The sequence below is a fragment of the Zalophus californianus genome, chromosome 16 (genome assembly GCF_009762305.2).
Source record: "Zalophus californianus isolate mZalCal1 chromosome 16, mZalCal1.pri.v2, whole genome shotgun sequence".
In the NCBI taxonomy this organism is placed as follows: domain Eukaryota; kingdom Metazoa; phylum Chordata; class Mammalia; order Carnivora; family Otariidae; genus Zalophus; species Zalophus californianus.
In genome coordinates, this window is record NC_045610.1 from 56,758,326 (window position 1) to 56,782,719 (window position 24,394).

General features: G+C 43.8%; 1 protein-coding gene across 3 annotated transcripts in view; it reads right to left on the minus strand.

The window, feature by feature from the left end:
* Nucleotides 1-24,394, minus strand: part of GRB2 (growth factor receptor bound protein 2) — a 66,668-nt gene that overhangs the window by 12,694 nt on the left and 29,580 nt on the right. The gene's annotated exons all lie outside the window — the stretch shown is intronic.

A 24,394-nucleotide genomic window follows, 5' to 3' on the forward strand; every position in this document is an offset into this window, starting at 1 on the left:
GAAAACAGCAAGTACTGATGCTGGAGAATGAAGGGACTAAATAAGTCTGCTCTCCGGGAGAGAGCTTCTAGACTTCTCCAGAGCTTCTCTGGCCCATCTTCAGGATCACAGGGATCCAGTCCCGGGTCAGCCACCGAACAGGTGTGTCAGGCTGCTGCTTGCATGCACCATCTGTCCACGTGTCCTCATACACAAACATATTTTCATGAAAAAGCATGGCAAGTCCTATTCCACTCACCCTCAAGGCCGCAATGTGTTTGTGTTAGGGAATGCTGGAAGCACAACCACTAGCCCGATTTAGGGGGAAGATCCAGAGACCATAAAACTGTAACACTGCATTCTCCAGACTGAAAACATTTTCTACAAATGTGACATGACTACCCAAGGTTATGAGCTAGTGGATCACACACAAATTTACAGATCCCAGACTGCTCCTCGTTACAGGAATGGGCTAGGCCAGGACGCCGCAGAGCAGAAAGTCAAAATTTGCTGTGCATGCCTCTAAACTTCTTTACTCTAGAACTTAAGAACACTGGTTCTGCTGGAGGCAAAGCACAGGAGAGAGAGTGTGTCCCTGCCAGCCTGGGCCACCCCAGGAGTCAGGGACCAGGTCTTCCGACCCAGTGGCTCCACTCACATCAGCATGACACGCAAGCCCTGCAGCTGGGGCGACTTAACAGATATTTACAAATTAAGTTTTATTCAAACGTCTACATGCTTAAAACAGCAAAGGACACAAATTAACCTACGTGAGTCCAAAGTGGAGCAGAGAAGGAGACCAGAACCATGTGTGGATGAGTCTGCACCTACAGAGACTGTGTTCAACTTCCCACGGACTGACGTGAATACTCACGTCCTTCACACATAATTAAAAGGCCTCGTCAGAGTTCTGAGAATGAGGAAGTGCCCCCATCTCCATTCCCCAAGATGGAAGGCACGCTCACTCACTCATTTCATTCCCCCTGGAACGAATAGGTGGTGGCGTTCAACAACCAAATTTTCATTCAGTCCTGAAAATCTCAGGAAATGTTTTTAGGTTTCACCCCATGGCTGCAGGTTCTATCCCAACCTTCATATGCCCTCAAGTTAGGACTTTGTAGCCACACAAAACACTCCAGTTTAACGGAAGCAAACGGATCAAGAGATGAGATTATGAAAGGAGGAAGTGACAAGTTTCAGTGACTTTTTTTCTTCTTGCAAAAAGACTGAAAATAATGTCAGAACTCAAATCAGGAAGAGACCTACAAATGAGGAATGATGTGACGTTTATACAGGACACTTGAAACTATTCCAGTCAATGGAGGGGGACAATGGGGGCTTTCAGGGTGTCACTAATGTTGTATTTCTTGACCGCATGCTGGCTACTGAACTGGGTATGTTCAGTTTATGAGAATTCACTGAACTGCAAACTCAGGGTCTGTGAACTTTTCTATATGTATATCATACTTCCACTAAGGGGCGCCTGGCTGGCTCAGTCGGTGGAGCGTGCAGCTCTTGATCTCAGGTTGTGTGTTCCAGTCCCACGTTGGGTGTAGAGATTACTTAAAAATAAAATCTTTAAAAAAGTTAGAAATGGGGCGCCTGGGTGGCTCAGTTGTTGGGCGTCTGTCTGCCTTCGGCTCAGCCCATGATCCCAGCCAGGGTCCTGGGATCGAGCCCTGCATCGGGCTCCCTGCTCCACGGGAGGCCTGCTTCTCCCTCTCCCACTCCCCCTGCTGCGTTCCCTCTCTGGTTGTGTCTCTCTGTCAAATAAGTAAGTAAAATCTTAAAAAAAATAAAAAATAAATAAAATCTTTAAAAAAGTTAGAAATATTTCAGTCAAGAGAACATAGTAATATTCTGGTCCAGTTCACACATAAGAAAATCACACCAGGGCCTCCTCATACATCTTGGGTACAAACTTCACATCCCAAAAATACATAGGAAAGCAGAAAACAACACAGTAAGACTCCAGAAACCCCCAGAATGATAGCTTACCATAACTATTCTATGAAAAAAAATTTCCAGAAATAAAACCTTCTTGAACCTTGTGATTCTACTATTCTAATATTATGTGATTCTGATAACAGTATTCACTGCTGCCCTCACCCCCCCCCGCCCCCCATCTGAGACTATTCTTAAAGCAATGCAAATTTCCATTTATACCAACATGAAGTCAAAGCTTTCCAAACAGTTAAGGAGAAAAAAAAAAAAGGTCAAAGATTTAGGTCTCAGGCCCCTTAGATCTGGAATCAAGGGGCTGAACACATGAGTTCAAATTCCAGTCTCACCAGTGAACTATGTGACCGTGGACAAACGACTCTTGTCTAAAATTCTGGTTTCCCCACCTAGAAAGTGGTGGTGACACCTACACCTCCCAGGGTTACTGAGGTGATTGAGTAAGAAAACGTGATAAGCAGTGTAGCAATCAGTACAGAGCTACATTCTGGCTGTCTTAGTGGACAAATTTACTTCACAACATTTACCCTGCCTTATACATGTGCAGTATTAGATCTAACAAAAAGTGGCAATCCTGGGAGGACTAAGTATTACCTTCACTAAATCTGGTATCTTTAACGTAACGCTGTTCATGGGCACCAACAGCATACATATTAAGAGGACTGGGATTCTTGTTTTATTCTGAAAACACACCAGTAGGAGACTCTGGCTTACTTCAAGAAAGATTTTTTTTTTAAGATTTTATTTATTTATTTGACAGAGAGAGACACAGCAAGAGAGGGAACACAGCGGGGGGAATAGGAGAGGGAGAGGGAGAGGGAGAAGCAGGCTTCCCACAGAGCGAGGAGCCCGATGCGGGGCTCGATCCCAGGACCCTGGGATCATGACCTGAGCCGAAGGCAGACGCTAAACGACTGAGCCACCCAGGCGCCCCTCAAGAAAGATTTTAAATGCACAGTTCGAGGATCACAATAGCTAATTCCTTTCCCTGTCTCTTCTACACAGATACTGGGAGATAAGAACTGTACTTGATTTTCTACACAAATTACGGAAAAAGGTATTTTTTTAAGATTTTATTTATTTGTCAGAGAGAGAGAGAGAGAGAGAGAGAGAGAGAGAGAGAGACAGCACAAGCAGAGGGAGAAGCAGGCTCCCTGCTGAGGGATCCAGGCGTCCCAAAAAAGGTTACCTTTTAGGAAAATGGTAGATAAGTATTTTGTTTATAAATTGCTTGTTTAGATTGTAATGTGAATTATGGGGCTATTCTCTTGTATGAACATATTCAATTATCTGTAAATAAACAAACAAAAGAAATCATGATTTTTTTTTTTTTTAGATCAGGGGTGGGTGGGGAGGAACAGAGGGAGAGGGAGGGCGAGAATCCCAAGCAGGCTCCGTGCCCAGTGCAGAGCCTGACACAGGGCTTGATCTCACAACCCCGACATCATGACCTGAACCAAAATCAAGAGTTGGTCGTCGTTCAACCCACCGAGCCACCCAGGTGCCCCAGAAATCATGATTTTTAAAAAATAAGTATGGGGGCGCTGGATGGCTCAGTCGGTTAAGCATCTATTTCAGCTCAGGTCATGATCTTGGGGTCCTGGGATCCAATGCTCAGCAGGGAGTCTGTTTCTCCCTCTCTCCCTCTCCCTGCTTGTGCTTTCTCTCTCTCTCAAATAAAAACAAAACAAAACAAGAGGGGCAGTGGGTGGCTCAGTCAGTTAAGCGGCTCCCTGTTCAGCAGGGAGTCTGCTTGTCCCTCTTCCTTTGCTCCTCCCCCCTTGGCTCATGCTCTTTCTCACTCACTCTCTCAAATAAATAAATAAAATCTTAAAAAAATAAAATAAGAAATGTCAACTGGGATGTTGGTATAAAAAATAAATAAAAATAAAAATAAGTAGGCAGTACAGTTATGGAGCAGTGTGCCAATCCAAAATTTTATCAATTTGTAAAGCAGCTTGTGTAAGGACATTCGCACATAAAAGATAGGAACAATTACATATTTAGTCTCCTACACAAACCACCCCCCCTCAAATGCCACTTATATGTAGTCCCTGCATTAAAGAAATTCAACATAAGCCGGTGAGTTTCTCCTGTTCTTCAAGGTCAATCAATCCCACAGTAATGATAATGAAATAGTGCCATGACCTGTAGGCAGAATAAGAATGTGGTGATCCTACCATATTAATTGCAAGTTATTAAAAAAAGGGGGGGGAGAACACACACACACACTTTTTAAAGTCTTAAACCCCTAAAAAAAAATGTGACAGGGCCCTGGCTAGGGTAACTGCACTGGGACAGCCGTTTAAAAAACCCACTGTCTTCAGCTGCCTGTGACATATTTTATTGGAAACTATGAGAATGCTCCTCAACTTTAGACTCCCTGGGCACGGATTACTGACTCGGCCTCAGGCTGCACTGATTCACTGCTAACACTTTAGGTAAGTGCTTTACAATCACCACCTCCGTCTGTCACAGGTTTTGCTCAAAGTGAAAAACATCTCGGTTGTGCTGCCTGCTCTACTGTGAGCCAAATCATGAAAAACACCCACACTGTAGATAAGCTATTCTGATTTTAACGATGAGATGCCCAACTTAAAGGCAGTTTAATAATTAAGGTTCCTGGTCCCACAGAAACCTTCAATTGTTTACCCAAGCACACAGAGAGCACAATTCTCAAAGTTCACGCCGCCTGGCCGAGTCTCCAGGCTGAAGGACTACAGCTCAGTCAAGACACTTGACAGGCAGTCGGCCCTTAGACACCAGAACACTGAGAAGAAATGAAATGCATTTATGAGGTTTTAAAACTCTCCCAATTTTAGCAGATTTATGAATTTGTGTGTGAACATCAAATTATACTATTTCATTAAATGGTTTAAAGAGGGGCACCTGGCTGGCTCAGTCAGGACAGCACGCGACTCTTGATCTCGGAGTGGTGAGTTCAAGCCCCACGATGGGTGTACAGCTTACTTAAAATAGTAATAATAAGTGGTTTAAACAAAGTCTTCATTTAAAAAAGTATTCATGTAATAAGATCAAAACAAGGGGGTACTTTACCTTACGGTGATGACCTCTCTCAGAGAAAGTATAACATTTGTGCCACGAAATGCTTTTTTAGCTCCCCTTTGAAATGAGTCTTTCCAGAAGATTCATTTCTTTGGGGATCGAAGAGTCTGAAATCCTTGACTTATGTTATTTTCAGAGAGGATTTCATTTATCAAAGTAAAGAAATCCAACAGGCATTGTTAGTTAAGTCTACCTTCTGACCACTAGTGAAACATGGTGAAAGGGCTAGGTTTTGCCCTTTAAACAAGTAGGCTCCACACCTAGTGTGGGGCTGGAACTCAAGACCCCAAGATCAAGAGTCATTTGCTGCCACCGACTGAGCCAGCGAGGCACTCACCCCCCCCCCCTAAACAATTTTAAAAGGAAAAGAAAGAAAAAGAGAGAGCAAGGAAAGGAGGGGGGAAAAAAAACCTCTCAAACTCCTAAATTTTTCACTGGTAAAAATCACTTATTACTTTTATACTACCATCTGAATATGAACCATCTGTACCCCAGAAACAGTATTTTCTTCCCTGTTGCTCAAGCTGCGCTTCTGTTCTCTCCCTGAGCAGCTGCTATCAACGGGGATCAGTTTGAAGGGGAACAGCAGCGAGTCAGCAGGCTGAGGGGCACCAAATGCCCAAGCATTAAGGCTGAACTGGTTTTACCTCAATCTACTTAATGCCCCAAAATCAGTTCAAACAGCATTGGTTTTCTCTTTAGAAAGGACTGAGTAGCCTCTAACAGACCCAAACCGTCCTTAGTCTGGAGTTCCAGTTTTTATAGTTCGGCCAACGCCTACTTATCTACCTTCTCACCGGCTGGTTCTCTAAATGAACCCTTCAGTTCAATCAAGCAAGTCAACTCACCAACTTCTAAATACACTAGACTTCCAAGTTTTCCCTCTGGTTGGATTGTCCTTTTCCTTATCTATTTGGTAAGCTCTCAAGATTCAGTTCAGGGCTTACAAACCATCTTGGTCAACTTTTCTGTCTCACTTTTATAATATTTAATGGAGGATCATGGTCAAGAGTAACAATCCCTTACGACATCTTGTCTACCACTATACTTTGTACTGTGTACTACTGGTGTGCTATGGTCCTCTCCTAAATTAAACTGCAAACACCCTGAGGCTGGCTCCATGCCCAATTCTCATCTGTGGTCCTCACAGTTCTTAGAATGGTATCTAGCATATTTTGAGGAATTGACTTGTATTTGGGGGCTGTGTTCTAAGTAATGCATACTGTATCCCAGAGCTAGCTGGGTCCAAGAACAATGGCAGTAGCAGCACAGATTACACACCACCATCAGACTCCTTGATGAAAAACAGTAGCCTCTCAAACAGACCTTAGTGAAAGAAGACGGACCATCATCAAAGTTTGTTTCCCCAGGGAAGGAGAGGCAAAGTAAAGTAAGTAATAGAATTAGGCAGTCAGTCTTGCTATAACATGAGCACCACTGCCCAAAGACTTCCGTGTGAAGGATCTCAAAAGGGGGTGTGCTAAATCCTTTCCACAAGACTACCTGCTTTTACTTTCCCCAAGATAAAAAGATACAAGGTGGGGAAAAGGGGATGGATAGGTAGGTAAGGGAAATTTCAGTATGAAATGGATAAAAGGTGATGACTTGGGTGGATGAGGGAGAGAGGAGGGACAGCTCCTACCCTATCCATACTAATGCCTCCCAGCAGGGCAACACATCCTGGAATGTGGAGACGCTTGGTTCAGTCTGCAAGTTTGACTTCTGACTGATTTCTGCAGGGTATTATTTTATAGCTAAAATTTTTCCAGCAAAATTTTTACAAAAGACAGCCTGGAAGGGGCTCCTGACTTTGGCTCAGGTCATGATCTTGGGGTCCTGGGATTGAGCCCTTGCATCAAGCTCCACACTCAGTGGGGAGTCTGTTTCTCCCTCTCCCATTGCCCTTCCCCCCAGCTTCTCTCTCTCTCAGGTAAATAGATAAAATCTAAAAGACAGCCTGGAAGACCTTGGACTTTTCTTATTCTTTTAAATGATTTTTTTTTTTTTAAGATTTTATTTATTTGACAGAGAGACACAGCGAGAACAGGAACACGAGCAGGGGGAGCGGGAGAGGGAGAAGCAGGCCTCCTGCTGAGCAGGGAGCCCAATGCGGAGCTCGATCCCAGGACCCTGGGATCATGACCTGAGCCGAAGGCAGACGCTTAACGACTGAGCCACTCAGGCGCCCCTTTTAAATGATTTTTTAAGATTTTATTTATTTATTTGAGAGAGAGAATGAGAGCATGAGAGGGGGGAGGGTCAGAGGGAGAAGCAGACTCCCCGCCGAGCAGGGAGCCCGACGCAGGACTCGATCCAGGGACTCCAGGATCATGACCTGAGCCGAAGGCAGTCGCCTAACCAACTGAGCCACCCAGGCGCCCCTTAAATGGTTTTTTAAAAAGATTTTTATTTATTTGAGAGAGAGAACGAGTGGTGGTGGAGGGGAGGAGCAGAGGGGGAGAGAGAGGGACAAGCAGACTCTGCACTGAGCGCAGAGCCCATGCAGAGGCCGATGAGGGGCTCAATCTTGAGATCATGCCCTGGGCTGAAACCAGGAGTGGGACGTTCAACCAACTGGCCCCTAGATCTTGGACTTTTATAATATTTATACATGTAAAAAGATGAACAATTAAGAAGGCCAATCAAATTAGATATTTCTCTTTCTCTGAGAAACAGTTAAGTAACTCAAAAACCAAATCAGATACTTTCATCAACCTCTAAAGGTTCAGCTGTCATTAAGAAAAGCTGCTCAAAACAGGAAGGTAGTTCACACTTACGTGATATTACTCCACCCAGATAAATCTGGAGGCAGTGAAACCTAAATGCACAGGCAATACCCCAAAATAAACTCTTTCTACCAAAGGGGTACCAAGAGTTTCCATTCAAAATAACTGTCTTTTGTGTCTTGTGACTCATGGAAGACATATTACATTTGTGTAGCTGATTGCTCAAACAGAAGCGTAAAATGCTCTCAGAATGTCAGAATTATTACTGCAGGGGGTTGGGAGAGATGAGGGAGGGGGAAAGACAGAGATATCAGGGAGTTTCAAGAGAGAAAATTCTGTGCATTTGCAAAATTCAGCAATCATACAATGGCCAAGCCCTGAGCTATGTGAGCTGAGGATACAATGGCTACACCTCCCAAGGAGCTTAGAGTTTAGTAAATTGCTAGGTGCAACACAGGGAGATGGATGCTGGAAGAGGAGGTAATAATGGGTACTAATGATAAGTATCAACTCAACAGAACATATCTGGGTTCCAAACACTGAAGAGAAAAAGACCTGAGTCCAGGACACAGCGGGGACACAGGAAACCTTCCTGGACGAAGTGTGGACTAGGTTACACTCTGTCTGCATCTTTAGCTCTGCTCAGCCCATGCAGAGCTGCGAGGGGAAGGAACATGGCACACTTCCCGACTTGCTATGGAACAAATGCTGGATGGGTTATTCTCTTGGCCACACTTGGCTGCCATTAACTAAATGACTGGTTAAGCTTCTTTAAGTTGAAAAGTAAAACCTTTACTAACAGTATCAGAATTTCCCAAATGGAAGTGACCAAAATAATCTCTCACTTTAACAATATATATTTATAAAAGATACTGTCTTTGCCATATTGTTTACTGACAACAGAAGGCTTTCAATCTTGGGTCAATTTCTACAACCCTCTCCTCCAAGAACCAAACAAAATAAAGAACAAGGAGAGGCCAGAGCACAGGAGTTACTATTTTCTAAGGATGGGAAACCCTGCTCCCATTCACCAATTCCACCCTCTGAGACCTATTTACTTCCTGCTGCTTCACCACAATAAATACAACAGGAGACAGAAACTCCCAACAACCCCCCACCCCCACCCCCGTCCAAAAAATTCATGACAGTAGAGTTTATTAAATTTCACTTAAGGCCTTATTGATTCAAGATGTGAACCCGAGTCTATTGATTTATAGTCATTCTGTGACCCGAGAGCCACCTAAGAAAACCTAACTGAAAGAAAAAAACAAAAAAAAACCCCACCACACCAGAAAACCAACGTCAGTCAGTGAGCTAATCACTGACAGCTGCATAAGGATCTAGGCCTCTGAAAAACTCAAACCCAGAGGTCCTTACACCTAGGATGTTAACACTGAGAACTAAAAAAGCTAATTACAATGTGTTTCCACTTCCTATGCAGTGAATCTAGCTCCAAATTAGGACAGTCTGCGATCACAAGAGAGAGGTACTGGACAGAGTGGTAAGTCCCCACTTCCTATTCCCACTGTGGAGGCGAGTGCAGGCAGTCAGGCAGGTAATTACAATACTAAGGTGAAAGTGTGGATTATCGTTAAGTATAGCGTGAGGGAACACAAAACACGGGACCTAACCTAGTCTAAGGTTAGGGGAGGTAGTCAGAGAGTGACCTTTGCGGGGAGATCCAGAGGGTCTCCTGTGGATGCTGTGGGCAGAAGGTTATAGTGTACAAATGGGGGAATGAAAAGTGGAGACTAGGGATGACAATCAGAAGGCACTGAAGAGTGACACCCAGGTGTACATTTTTCACGCGTCCTGCTGGCTGCACCGTGCAAGTGCGGGGAACACACACTATAGCTGTGGGCACCGATGACCGGGTCTGCACGGGGACGGACAGTGCAGGAGAGGGAAGGATTCACATTCAAGACATTTTTGGAGGTGGAATCCAAATTGCTTGGTAATGAGATGTGGCTCAGTGGTGTCTCTCCTCACCACTGATTTTTTTCTGAAAAGCATTAAAAAAACCTATGCCCCACTGGGCAAATTTCTCTCTTTTAAGGCCACCGTGAATAAAAAGAATAATTTCAAAAGGCAGATGGTACCCCTGTGTTGGTATCTTCCATCTGCCTCTCCCGATCTGGCTCACACCCCTACTCTGTCCTGTGTGGACCCCATCAACAGGCTCCTTTACAGGATCTCTTGCTCTGGGTGCCCACCAGTTTGGGGGTTTCTGTGGACAATCCTGGATCCTCAACTGTTGGTCTCAGCCCTCCTGACATAGTCCTTTTCTCCCCCAGGTTCTGGTAACTCCCCCTACCTCCTCTGCCCTGCTCTTCTTCAGGCCTCAAGATGGAAACCTGGTTCCTAGCTCTGGGCACTGCACCATCCCCTGTGGTTTTTCAGAGAAGCCCTGCCTACACCTTGTAAAGAGTCTCGTTACTAAAGTCTCCTCAAATTAGCTGATTTAAGTGTGTCATGTATTTCCTACCAGGACCCCGACTGAAATGACTCTCAAAATCAGCTGTATCTATCCTTTGGAACTCACTGAGACTTTTCACGATATAAAGTGACATTTCTTATGGGGCAAGGAGAATGCAAGAAGTATCTGAATTCTACCAACTACCTGGGAGAAGAAAATTATAAAAGGGCCTTGCTTTATGGCCACCATTTTTTTTTTTTAAAGATTTTATTCATTTGACAGAGAGAGACACAGCAAGAGAGGGAACACAAGCAGCGGGAATGGGAGAAGGAGAAGCAGGCTTCCCGCCGAGCAGGGAGCCCGATGCAGGGTTCGATCCCAGGACCCCGGGATCATGACTCAAGGCAAAGGCAGACGCTTAACGACTGAGCCACCCAGGCGCCCTGAGGTCTACCATTCTTAAGCAGCCATACGATTCTGTTTTGTTTATTATTCAAATAGTTCAGGGAGCTGAGAAAGGGAGTGAAGGTATGAAAATCTAGAGCCTGTCATCTGGTCATTACTAGAGGGTTATAATAATTGATAGTAGCTCTCCTCTTTGCCTTGCACTTTAGTGTTTACGTGTCCGTTACACTGAAAATGTGATGCTAGGAAGCTACATTGGGAATAAGAAAGAAAAAAGACATGGTCCTTGCCCTCAGGAGCATTTATGAGCTAAGGGAGCTGTCTACATAAATCATGAGGGAATAAGTAAAACATGGAATAAGGGAAATTGCTCATTGTGAGCTGAATATGGAACCCACAGCTATTGGTTTCCAAATCAGCTGCACAGCTGATGTAGACAATTCAGTCCTGTCTGGGAACTATTAAAGGGGCAACTTCAAAGAGTCCAGGAATAGAGCAAGAACCTAAAGGCGGAGCAACTCAGTATGTCAGAGGACATAGTGAACAAATGAAGCTTCCCTTTTAGGTTTTAACTGGGGGGGGGTCAATAAAAGAGGGAGCCGCTGCTGTTTTATCACACTTCACCTGTGACCCTCTGCCAGGCTACAAGATGCCCTCCTGTGACGAAGCTGTCATGTGTTTAACTAGACAATGGACAGCTGGCTGTGGCTCCGTCAAGCAGAGTCACCCCTTATAGGCAACCACTCCGGCGATGCCACCGCACCGCAGGGAAATACCGCCTAACAGATAAAGCAGCTACTCTCTCTGCTGCCTCCACCACCCGGCAGAAGCGCCGCCAGAAGCCAAACAGCCCTAAAGCCCAGCAAGCTTCAGGGACAGGACTTCATGTGGGCATTCTGGAATAACCAGATCAAGTGGCCTATTCCAAGTCTTCTGTTTCTATCACTCAGATACTTGACAGCCTGCCCTTCATCTCCCCTCCTTTCAGATGATGTTGGCAAAGATGAAAACAAATTAATACTCAGTGATAGTGATGGGATGGTACTGGTGGGACTCGAAAAAGGTACATGGTTTTATGACAAGGAATTTGGCCATACATATTCAAGATCTATTAACCCAATAATGCCATTCTTAGGGCTAGCCTAACAAAATAATCAAAGATGTATACAAAGGTTCAGGGAGAAGACAGGAATGCAGCGGGTGCCCATTTTGAGTTAGACACTGGCCAAGGATACAATAAAGAACAATAAGACCCTTACTTGCAAGGAGCTGACAGTGGGGGAGGCAAGAGAATGAGAACTTCAGGTAGGATAAATTATATGATTAAAAGTTCAGGGTGCGTATCTTAGAGGGACCTAATCTAACCCTGTGCAGAGATGGGTGTCAAGGAAAGTGCACCTGGGCAGTAACACTTCAACCGAAACCTAAGTATGAAGACACAAGTTAAGAGTGAGGAGAAAGATTCTAAGCAGAGGGAAGAGCGTGAGCAGAGGTTCCTGGTGAACCTCTGAATGCCAGGGAGGATGTCCAAAGCGGAGGTGCCGGAGGCCAAGGAGAGAGAACTGGGCAGGCCTTTGGAGAGTAGAATGAGGATTCTGGGAGAAGAGGCACTGAATCTGCTCTCTGAGATGATGACTCTGGCTTTCGTGGGGACCTAGCGGCAGCAAGAAGACCAGGTGGTTAAGAAGCTACTGCAGCAAGTCAGGCAGGAGGAGATGGAAATTTAGACTAGGGTAGGGGGATTTGGGTGGTTCTGAAAAGCTCTAAAATAAACATTAAAAAACCCATACACATTATTTTAAGAATCTAAATTTACTCCTCCACCTTGCAAAATCCCCCAACAGGGAACACAGTACAGAAGGTGAGACAGAAAACTTTGTGCCATATCATGGGCTTCTCATGGTGACATAATTTACTTTATTTTTTAAAAATATTTTATGTATTTATTTGTCAGAAAGAGAAAGTGGCAGGCGGAGGGAGAAGCAGGTTCCCCACCGAGCAGGGAGCCCGATGTGGGACTTGATCCCAGGACTGACTCTGGGATCATGACCTGAGCTGAAGGCAGACACTTAACCAACTAAGCCACCCAGGTGTCCCTCACGGTAACATAATTGAAAAGCTGGATAAAGTTTAAGTATTTTCCACCATAAAAAAAAAAATCTATAAAAGGGAAACCGGATAATCCCTCAGTTCTTTGAGAACACAGGTGATATTTTAATTGCTATACAACTAAAAATAGCTAGACAAAACTTGACGTTACTTCCTCAGACAAACGGATAATGTGCAAACTTAGAATCCATGAAAATATTCAATTTTTTTTTAAAGATTTTATTTACTTGAGAGAGAGAGAGCAGGAGAGCACAGGCAGGGGGAGCAGGAGAGGGAGAGGGAGAAGCAGGCTCCCCTCTGAGCAAGGAGCTGGATGTGGGACTTGATCCCAGGAGCCTGGGATCATGACCCGAGCCGAAGGCAGACACCCAACCGCCTGAGCCATCCAGGTGCCCCAAAATACTCAATTTTAACTAGTATACCCTGACACATTTTTATTCACTTACTAAACTTTCTCTACTTTCAAAAGTGACATGAGGAAAATGGACACGAGAGCCCAGGACAGGACAACCTGTTCTCAGCACCTCTAGCAGAACGGAAGAGAAATACAGCCGCTGCTAACAGGCAGGCTAAACTGACTACCTTTACCGGGGGAAAGCAGGCCTCCCTCTCCAGTGATTACCCAGCTCTGGGGCCTCCTCGGGCAGCTGCACAGCCAGAAAGAGCAGGTTCGAGGGAGGGCTGGGGGTGGGGCTGCCGGGGAACAGCCACACGGCTGCTCGGGACCTGCTGGGGACCGTCAGAGATGACAAGCCCAGCCTTGCTCGCCTGTTCCTCTTCTCTCTCTGTAAGCACCTACACACTGTTCCATGTGGAAAATCAGCACTCTCGTCCCACGGAAATGTCACAACCTGCAGAGCAGAGGGACTCAGAGGACTAAATAACAGGATGTATTAATGCGAATGATAGGTTTGTGTCAGACCCTCAATTCCAGACTACAAGAACAACTAACTTCCTGGTTGCAGGTGGCATTTAAAGTGGGAAACTTGGGTGCCACTCCAACCCCACCCCCGATTCTGGGGTAGCCACAGAACCAAGTGAGTACAGAACTAATCCGTGCTGCCTGGAAATGCAAGAGGGAAGCAGGCATACAGGATTCCTTCCCTTCCTTGCCTGCAATATTGAGTAGTCTCCCCAAAAGATCAGACACGCTGCAATCAGCTAAGGTATGACTACTCTGCAGCTACAGGATGCTATCGTTAGGCCTTTATAACCCCCCTCCATGCAGTAAAAGGGTTTTAATGTCATGAATGGCTGAGCACAATAGACCTATAATGACGAAGCTATTAAATCTGAACGAACTAGAACCAAAATGTTTTCTACAGTTGTACCTTCATGGTCAAGGTCACAGTTTGCACCTCTGGGAGAAAAAGTTAAGCTAGTTTAAAAAATTACAGTTCCTTTATTGGATGGCCTTCTGGCGTTTTCCTTGAGTTCTAATGGCCTTAAAACAAAATTTTTTTTCTGGATTCTTCATTTCATTTTTAAGTTATTACAAGTTTTCAAGGATGATATAAAATATCTGGACTACCCATTCCCCTCTTCAATAGGTCTATCATTCTGGGGTTTTCCTCCAATACCTTCCTCAGCTGCATGTCCTGATTCCTAGATTTCATGGCCTTTCTCATTCTTGGTTTTTACTGTGGTGCACCCTTAAGTAATCTCACAAGAAAAGAAATCTCACAAGAAAAAATGTTTGCTTGGAAAGCAAACATTTTGAGTCCTGGCAGGTCTGAAAATGCCTTGATTCTATGCTTATACCTGAATGCTAGTCTGACTAGGTACAGAACTCCACCGAATTCTAGGCTGAACAGCATTTCCCGCCAGAATGTGGATGACACTGTTTTCTGGTATTTGGAGCTGTTCATGCAAAGTTTACTGGCAGTATGATTATCAGTTCTTTATAGAGACTTCTTTTTTCTAGATGCTTTTAGAACCTTTTTTTTAAGATTTTATTTGTTTGACAGAGAGAGACACAGTGAGAGAGGGAACACAAGCAGGGGGAGTAGGAGAGGGAGAAGCAGGCTTCCTGCAGAGCAGGGAGCCCAATGTGGGGCTCGATTCCAGGACCCTGGGATCATGACCTGAGCCGAAGGCAGACGCTTAAAGACTGAGCTACCCAGGCGCCCCAGAATCTTTTCTTTTTTATTGCCATTTTGAAATTTCACAATAACATATCTAAGCATGGATCTGTTTTTACTCATTATGCTGGGGACTTGGTGGGTGGGCCCTTCCAACCTGAAAATGCACATCCATCAGCTACAAGAAGTTCTTTCTTTTTTAAAAATGTGATCGTCTTTCCTTCCATTTACATCGTTCTTTTTTCTGAAACTTTAAATGTTTGTCAGTTATTAGTCCTCACGAAAGCCCACAAATGGGCTGGCTCTCACCACATTCATTCTCCCAGCTGACTCTTCACACACACCTCTTCCCATCTCAAGTCTCAACAGCTCCTCCACTACCCTTCCCAGATGAGCTTGCTTCCTCCCTCCCTGACAAAACAGAAGCAAACAGAAGACATCTTAAACAACTCCTGCCACATCTATACAACTTCTTGTATCCATATCCTTACCTTCTGCTTCCTATTCCTCTTGCCCATGCTGGCAACAAGGAAAAATCTACTACTGTGCTACATCTCTTCTTGCCCGCTCCAGGACATTCATCCAGTAATATTCCTTTCTTTCTCCTGCACCACCAATTTTTTCTGTCTCAACTGAATCTTTGCTATCAATAACTAAAAATGCTGTTATTTCTCCCATCTTTGGACTGGGGCAGAAAAAGAGTTCTTTTGATTCTACTGCCTCCTATCTTTCCTTTCCTTTACATCATGACTCCTCAGAATAGTTGTCTATATTCCCAATTTCTTTTCTCCTGTTCCCTCTCTCACCCCCAACATTAGATTATGAAAGTTTTCAAATGTTGGAGAAAGTTAAAAAAAAATTTACAGCAAACACCCATTTATCCACCACCTAAATGATTAACAATATGTGCTTCCTCAGGGGCGCCTGGGTGGCTCAGTTGTTAAGCATCTGCCTTCGGCTCAGGTCATGATCCCAGGGTCCTGGGATCGAGCCCCGCATTAGGCTCCCTGCTCAGTGGGAAGCCTGCTTCTTCCTCTCCCACTCCCCCTGCTTGTGTTCCCTCTCTTGCTGTCTCTGTCAAATAAATAAATGAATAAATCTTAAAAAAAAATATGTGCTTCATCACATATAAATCCATCAAATACATCCTTCCATGATTTTGTTTTCTGATGCATCTCAAAGCTGAAGACATCAGTGCGCTTTCTCCTGAATACCTTGGCATACAGTCACTAACTGCATTTAAGTATGGTTTGCAGGGCTTTCTTTTGGTGTAAAATTTATAGAACCACTTCCACCCCCCAGCAAGTTTTCTCATGCCCCTTTCCCTGGGCCCACCCTTCTCTCGGAACCCACTCCCAAGCATGAGTTTGCTCTTGCCACTGCACTAGAACTACCCGGAGAGGCCACTCATGATCTCCTATTTGCTGAATCAAAAGGTCAGTTCCCTGTCCTTCTCTGACTTGGCTTATGAGCAGCACATCACAGAGGTGATCATTTCCTTCACCTCAAGACACTTCCTTGGCTGCCAGGACACAATGCTTCCTAGGTTTTCTTCCTATCTAACTGGTTCAATCTCTTTTGTCAGTTTTTTCTTCCCCCCGTTAATTTTTTTTTTTTTAAGATTTTATTTATTTGACACAGAGAGCGAGAGAGGGAATATAAGCAGGGGGAGTGGGAGAGGGAGAAGCAGGCCTCCTGCTGAGCAGGGAGCCTGACGATGACGTGGGGCTCGATCCCAGGATCCTGGGATCATGACCTGAGTGGAAGGCAGATGCTTAAGGACTGAGCCACCCAGGTACTTTTTTTTTTTTTTTTTAAGATTTTTAAAATTAATTTATTTGACAGAGAGAAAGAGACAGCACAAGCAGGGGGAGTGGCAGGTAGAGGGAGAAGCAGGTCCCCACTAAGCAGGACCCAGGACCCCGAGATCATGACCTGAGCCAAAGGCAGTTGCATAACAACTGCGCCACCCAGGCACCCCTCCTCGTTAACTTTTAAATGTTAAAGTGCCCTTGGGGCACCTGGGTGGCTCAGTTGGCTAAGTGTTCAACTCTTGATTTTGGCTCAGGTCATGATCTCAGGGTCATGAGATCAAGCCCCGTGTTGGGCTTTGGGCTCTGCGCTCAGTGTAGAGTCTGCTTGGGATTCTCTCAAATAAATAAATGTTAAAGTGCCCCAAGGGCTCCATTCCCTGAACCTACTTTCTTCTCCATCTGCATTCACACTGCTTTAATTTTCTCATCCTGTCTCATGGCTTTTATATATCCCAAATCACAACATGCAGTCCACTTCTACTGCTGACACTCTATAGTCCAAGCTGCCATTATGTCTGCTTGGTTATTAAAGTGACTTCCTAACCGGTCCCATGCCTTTCATTTTGCCCCCTTTTAGAATGTTCTCAAAAAAAAAAAAAAAAGAACGTTCTCAATTCTGCAAACCAGAATATCATCATTAAAATGTAAACCAGCTAAGTCACAGTGGAGGAATCCAAGCAAACAAGACAACTAAAGGTAATGTGGTATCCTGGAAGGGACCCAGGAACAGAAAAAGGACATTAGGGAAAAACTAAGGAAATCTGAACAAAATATGGACTTCAGTTAATAATAATGTATCAGTAATGGTTCACTAATTGTAAAAAACAAAAAAACAAAACCCCCAACATACTAAAATCAGATATTAATTATAGAGGAAACTTGGTGTAAGCTATGCTCAAACTTTTTGTACAACGTTTCTGGAAATCTAAAGCTGTTCTGAAAATACCCTTTAAAAAAAAAAAAGCTAGACTGCTATTCTACTTAAAATCCTTCAATGGTTTCCCATTCCTCTAATGTGCGGTACTCCTTGGTTGTGTGTTCACATTTTAAACTGAGGCAACACAAAAGCCTCAACTGGAAGCGGGTGAGGCCTGGCAACAAAAGGACTCTGCTTTAAAGTGAGCGAGCAGGGGCTGAGCCGCAGGTGTCTTCAGGAAGAGGAACTGAATACCATTTCCAATGCCACAAGATTTTTTGAGACAACTTAGAAAAAGTGATATTGTCTCTTATTCTCCATGACAATTCTAGCTGTTGATAAATCCTCTCATCATATTGTGACCTCCCTTTAAATTAAGGATCCTGTTTACTGTTCTTTGTATGTTGTACTCGACAAACACTGAAAGGGAATGGGGAATGAGTGTGCCCACAGGTGAACAAACTGGGATTAAAAAATAGCAACAAACCACCCACAATGTAGGAGACATTTGGTCAAGTATGTTAGAGCTTTAAAATTCTAATCAAAATGTTAATTTAAGGACTTCTTTCATTACAATGTAGGTAAAATATAATTTGGAATCATTCATCTTAATAGGCCTTATGACCAAATTTTTATTTTTAAAGATTTTCTTTATTTGAGACAGAGGAAAAGCACAGGAGTGGGGGGAGGGGCAGAGTGAGAAGCAGACTCCCCGCTGAGCAGAGAGCCAGATGAAGGATTCAGGACTTGCTCCCAGGACCCCAAGATCATGACCTGAACGGAAGGCAGATGTTAACCGACTGAGCCACCCAGGTGCCCCCTCTTTTTTATGGCCAAAGTTTTAGTTTAAATATTTACTTACTTATAAAATCTATTTTTTCCCTCTAAACTTATCTGTGTGGGCAGTGAATCTAATCAGTAACTCCACTGAAAGGCTGGAGAAGATCAGTTCCAGAGAGCTCACGTGTAACTAGCACAGAAAACACTACCAGTCATTGGGTGCGGGAGCCCAGACTCCCAGACTGGTGTGCAGTGGCACAGCTCCTCCGCATCAGGCCCCCACCTGACTTTCCAGCCTTCGTGGCTGTCACTTCCTGCCTTGAGCTCCAAGTTCCAACAATACTAAAGCTACTGCAAGTGGCTTCCCAACTGCCAAGATGTTTTAGGATTTTCAGACTCGGTATATGCTGTTTCCTCTACTTAAAAATGGCAAATTCAAGACTCAAGCATCACTTCCTTTTTGCTACCACTAGCCTTTGAATTATCTCATCATACTTGTCTCAATAGATTTTAATGATCTGTCTTCTCTACGAGATTGAGATACTTGTGGGCAGGAGCCTCATCTATTAATCTTGGTATCCTCAACGGCATTTGGTAAGGGTTTGACAGTTTGATTTGTCTTGCAAAGAGAAACAGTGTACTACAGAAATATTCTAGTTCTTTCTCTCTTAAAAGAAATGATAAACTATCTCCCAAGTGTAAATGAGGAAATGTGATTATTACATAATGAATTTTTATGGCTGGTTTTCTTTTTACTCATAATAAGCAAATGCTTCAATAGCTTAAGTCTCAAAAATATGGTTTCAACAGATTGCAGCCATTTAGAGTATGTCTCTCTCTCACCCCCCCTCCACCCACCCACCCACATCTTAAAAGATAATTCTGGACAGCAGGGACTGGTTTTTTATGTGTTTGGAATAATTCCTGGTAATTGTAAGCCCTTCACACACAAAAATCAAAGGACCAGATGGGCTTTTAGGAGATTTTCCAATCCATTTTCCTATTATAAAGCCTAGTAAATGAAGTCACAAATATGGACAAAGTAATTATCCTATTTTAGAAGGCTTCCTCAGAACTATCCTTAGGAATCCATGCAAGTGTAATCACTACCAATGCAATAGGTCTCACTCAGCATTAGCACACACACAACCACCACCAGTACCATGTGTGTCTGCACCGTAAGGAATGATGTGACACCGAAGAAAGGTGTAGAGGAGCAAAAAGAACAGACCTAGTGGCATCCATGCTGTCCCTCCCTCTGAATCTTGCTCCAGTCCCTCAGCTTGTCTGGGCCTCATACAGTAAGAGTCCTGGGCTGGAGCTCTACAATACTAGCTGTAGTTTTTTTGTTTTGTTTTGTTTTTTTACTTTTTTACAGTATATTGTGTCAGTTATATAACTTTTGTATGTATATTAAAAATGACCCTTCCCAGAGAGGGTATTTTTATTTTGCAGATGAACTAAGTAGGGCTCAAAGACTTTCATTAAACACCTTGACCACAAACACAGTTAATACAAAATGAAACCACCGTCTCTCTTGTTCTAAAAGACATTTGCTAGTCTCCCTCCTGGAAAGGGGGGAAAAAAAACCCCAAAACTACAGAGTGGCAAAGATACAAGTAAGTGTTTTTCCTTCAGGCAGTGTAAGGACAGAAAAATACGTCAAGGGCGCCTGGGTGGCTCAGTTGGTTAAGCGACTGCCTTCGGCTCAGGTCATGATCCTGGAGTCCCTGGATCGAGTCCCGCATCAGGCTCCCTGCTCAGCGGGGAGTCTGCTTCTCCCTCTGACCCTCTCCCCCCTCATGCTCTCTATCTCATTCTCTCTCTCAAATAAATAAATAAATATTTAAAAAAAAAATAGGTCAAGATGGTCTATGCCATGGAAAAGGATAGGGAAATCCTAAGAAAAATGGGCCCAAACACTTGACTCTTTTAAAATGTCATTATAGGGGTGCCTGGGTGGCTCAGTTGTTAAGCGTCTGCCTTCGGCTCAGGTCATGATCCCAGGGTCCTGGGATCAAGTCCCACATCGGGCTCCCTGCTCGGCAGGAAGCCTGCTTCTCCCTCTCCCACTTCCCCTGCTTGTGTTCCTGCTCTCGCTATCTCTCTCTCTGTCGAATAAATAAATAAAATCTTAAAAAAAAGCATTATAAATTCTATCATTTCTTTATCAATCGCCTAATATATCAGGAAATACCATCGTACTCATCTCATTATTTATTTGCAAAATACCAGGCATCTTGAATGAAGATATGAGGCTAATACTCCCAACAGTGTGAGGAGCCACCCTCAGTATCATGGTTGGGAGGAGGGCAGGGTGGGCATGCAGGACAATGAACGCCCCACGAAATTAGGACAAAAAAAATTCCCAATTTAGTTTTTAACATCCCTGAAAACAACATAATTTCAAGAACAAAATACATTATACTCATTAAATGTCTGTTGTTAAATGAGCCAATTTCACTCCTACAGATCGTTAATATCGTAAGTTATAACGTTGTACATATTTTAGGATTCATGTCTTCCCACCCCTGGTATTTTTCTTTTCTTCAGCTTATTTTCTCATGTTTAAACCAACCTCAAAGTTCCCTGATGTAGGGGAACTATATATTTTTTGAATCATTACATATACAGTGTTAGAATCACATAAATCTTAAAAGTACCCATAACACTCTGGAAACACTTCAGATTACTGAGACTTTATCACCCTTAGACCAGTTTTAGAGATGAGAAAAATGAAGAAGGTGCATTGGGGGTGCTTGGGTGGTTCAGCTGGTTAAACCTCTGACTTGATTTCAGTTCAGGTCATGATCTCAGGGTCGTGGGATCAAGGCCCTGTTGCGCTCTGTGTTGAGTCTGCTTGAGGTTTCTCTCCCTCTCCCCTCCACCTCTCCTCCCACGAGCTTTCTCAAATAAAGCTGCACTAACACCCTCAGACAGACACAGGACTCAGAACATGATAGGTACTTGAATGAGGCAGCCCAGTGTTCTCCAGCCTTAAAAAAAAAAAATCGCCACCTCTCCCAATGAAATTCTGATACCACAGATATACTGTATACCTATTTATGCACTATATGCATAAAAAGAGTAAGGTTTCTTTTCACCCTCCAACCACCAAATTTCACCCCCCACAGGGGAGAAATCATCCTTGTTGAAAATGCAAGATCCAGCTCATTTCCTCCATAAATTACTCAGAACGCACACACGTCAGCAAGTATCAGCAATCTGGGGGCCAGCAGATATTTTTTAATGTGTTGATTTTTTTTTTTAACCAATAAGCAATACATACGGGTATTGAATACTTTTTACTGTGTCTCTGTTCTTAGTATTTTAAATTGCTGGATGTAGAATAAGAAAAACAAATAAAAGTTCTATTTATTGTAAAGTTTATCCTTTGGCCCCATTAGGTGCATGGGCTTTGCCTTGCCTTTAAAAATTCTACATACTCCCACCCCAGTATCATGCTTTTGCATTCAAAATCCAGCCAGCCTCTCTCTGCTCCTGTGTGGGTACATAAGTACAATGGTGTGTGGGCCAAACTTCAAAAGGGCAGAACGGCCCCCCACCTCCAGCCAAGATCACCCAATTACTAATGTTGACAGATACAGACAGCAAATAAAGTGCTACACTTGAAAGCTAAAGGCTTTCTCATCTTGGGAGTACAGGAAGGAAGAATAGTGAGTCTAGACAGACAAAAAAACAGATTTAAAACTGTTTGTTCCAGTTAGGTAATTGAAGGAAGAAGAAAATGAAAATAAAGGTGTCCACCTGAGGGTCTATTCTGGACACCATACTTCATAATTGATGCCTGTCACAAAGTATGTGTGTCTTATTTGGGGAGGAAAGAGTCTTTTCCATCAATCACAAAGATCTCAAGAATCAAGACATACTTTTTTTTTTTAAGATTTTATTTATTTATTTGACAGAGAGAGAGACAGCGAGAGAGGGAACACAAGCAGGGGGAGAGGGAGAGGGAGAAGCAGGCTTCCCACAGAGCAGGGAGCCTGATGCGGGGCTTGATCCCAGGACCCTGGGATCATGACCTGAGCCGAAGGCAGACGCTTAACGACTGAGCCACCCAGGCACCCCAAGACATACTCTCTTAAAGGTTTTGAACACCTAAATTTTCTTCTTTGGTCAACCTACATCCCACTACACACCTACTGAAAAGTAACTGATAGGTCTTGCACTTCTCGATCTCCAAAATCAGCTCCAGGGAGTCGACTACTATCATTTCCCCTCAGAGTAGCTAGCACCTTCTGCTTCTAAGCGTTCTCTTTGGAACATCTCTTCCACTTCAGAAAACTATGTGGGTTGGGTAGAAGACAGTGACAGGTATTTTGTTTATTTATCTCAGGAATCCAAAAGTACAAGATGCAAAGAATGCTAGAACTTCAAAATGCTTTACACTGAGTCTCATTCTTAAGAAATCACAACTCTGAATTTTTGTTAAGCTTGTCCTAGGAGCAAATCAGCTAAAGGACACGAAGATACAACTGACTTGGTGCGTGTACCAGAAAGTCAACATTATGACCGAAGATACTGCCGCTACAGTTTCACAACGGCCTCTTTCGGGTTCAGGCTTCCCTGGCCGGAGTGCTTCCCCAGCCCTGCTCCTGCCAGCTCCTCTTCAGATGTCTGACGTTCCTCGGTTCTCTTCGTGGTACTGTTCTACCCTTCTAGATTCATTCTAGAAAAACCTCACCTCTGCGCAAACTCCCACTGGTGCTGCCATTCTACTTGGATATGAGCAAATCTCTCTAGTCTAAACCAACCTATTTAACTATTAAATCTTTTTTCTTGCATGTCTCACCAGCATCTCAAGCTTAATCAACCACATGGAGCTCAGGATGTTCCAAAATATTGTTCCAAAAAAATATTCTATCTCCCATATTACCTGTCCCGGTGAACAGCATCCAGTCACCAACTGCCTTTAATCAGACTTCTTCCTGACCTCTCCCTAAGTCCAGCTCCCCTGTCATTCCAGTAGTTGTCCTCTTCAATTGAAACGGCCACAATCTCTACGGAGTGCAATGTCCTCACTGAGTTCCTTCTTCACCGCTCTACTACAACAATTTCTTTCTTTTTTAAAAGATTTACTTTATCGTGGAGGGAAAAAGCGCACACACGAGTTGGGGGCGTGGGGGAGAGACGGAGAGAATACCAGACTCTGCGGAGCCCGACACAGGGCTCAATCTCACAATCCTGAGATCATGACCTGAGCCGAAACCAAGAGTTGGAACAAACCAACTGCGCCACCCAGGCATCCCAACAATTTTTCTTAAAATGCAACTCTGAGGTTATTTCCATGCTTAACATCCTCCAATTACTTCCTGCTCTTAGAAGAATCAAGTTCAACATGAACTCCCAAATTAAACAGTTTCTCCCTACCTCTCCAACTACCTCTGTCATTTCCCCCACAAAGACCCTGCACTGTGACTACGGCAGAATCCCCTGCAGTTCCCCCACCTTCCGTGTGATTTCATCTCTGCTCTCCGCCTGCAATGCCCTTACCTCCATATTTATTCTCCTGTTCTAATCTCACTCTTCAAATGTAGCTGAATGGCCCATCATCCGGGAAGTCTATCATCACCACTCTCCTCTCTAGGTCTGTACCCTGTACACATCTCCACTAATGAAACGAAACTAACTACACCATAAAGCATATATTCCTACATCCTGCAGAGGCCAGTCTTTGGTTTCATCACACACCTATATACAGGAGACACCAGTTTGAGGAATGAGTTAATCCCTCCTTTAATGAATAACACAGCTTACCTTTATTAAGCATTTATCATGTGCCAGGATTCATGACCTACTGGGCCATTTCATCCTCATGACAGCTCCGTAAGGTGAGTAAGTATTATTCTATTTTACAAACGAGGAATCTAAGATCCAAAGAGGCCAGATAACTTGCCCAAGGAGACATAGCTTGTATATGGAAAAGGGAGGACTGGAAATCAGGTCTGACCAATTCCAGGGTTTATGGGTGTAATCATTATGTATACTTCCTGCCATGTGCTGTTTTACACTTCCGTTACCAGACCTCCCAGAGTGTTGTCCATGGCATTTTTGACCAATACTTCACAAAATTATCCAGCTGTGTTTCTATTAGGACTTTATACTTTCTGCAGCTGAGGAAA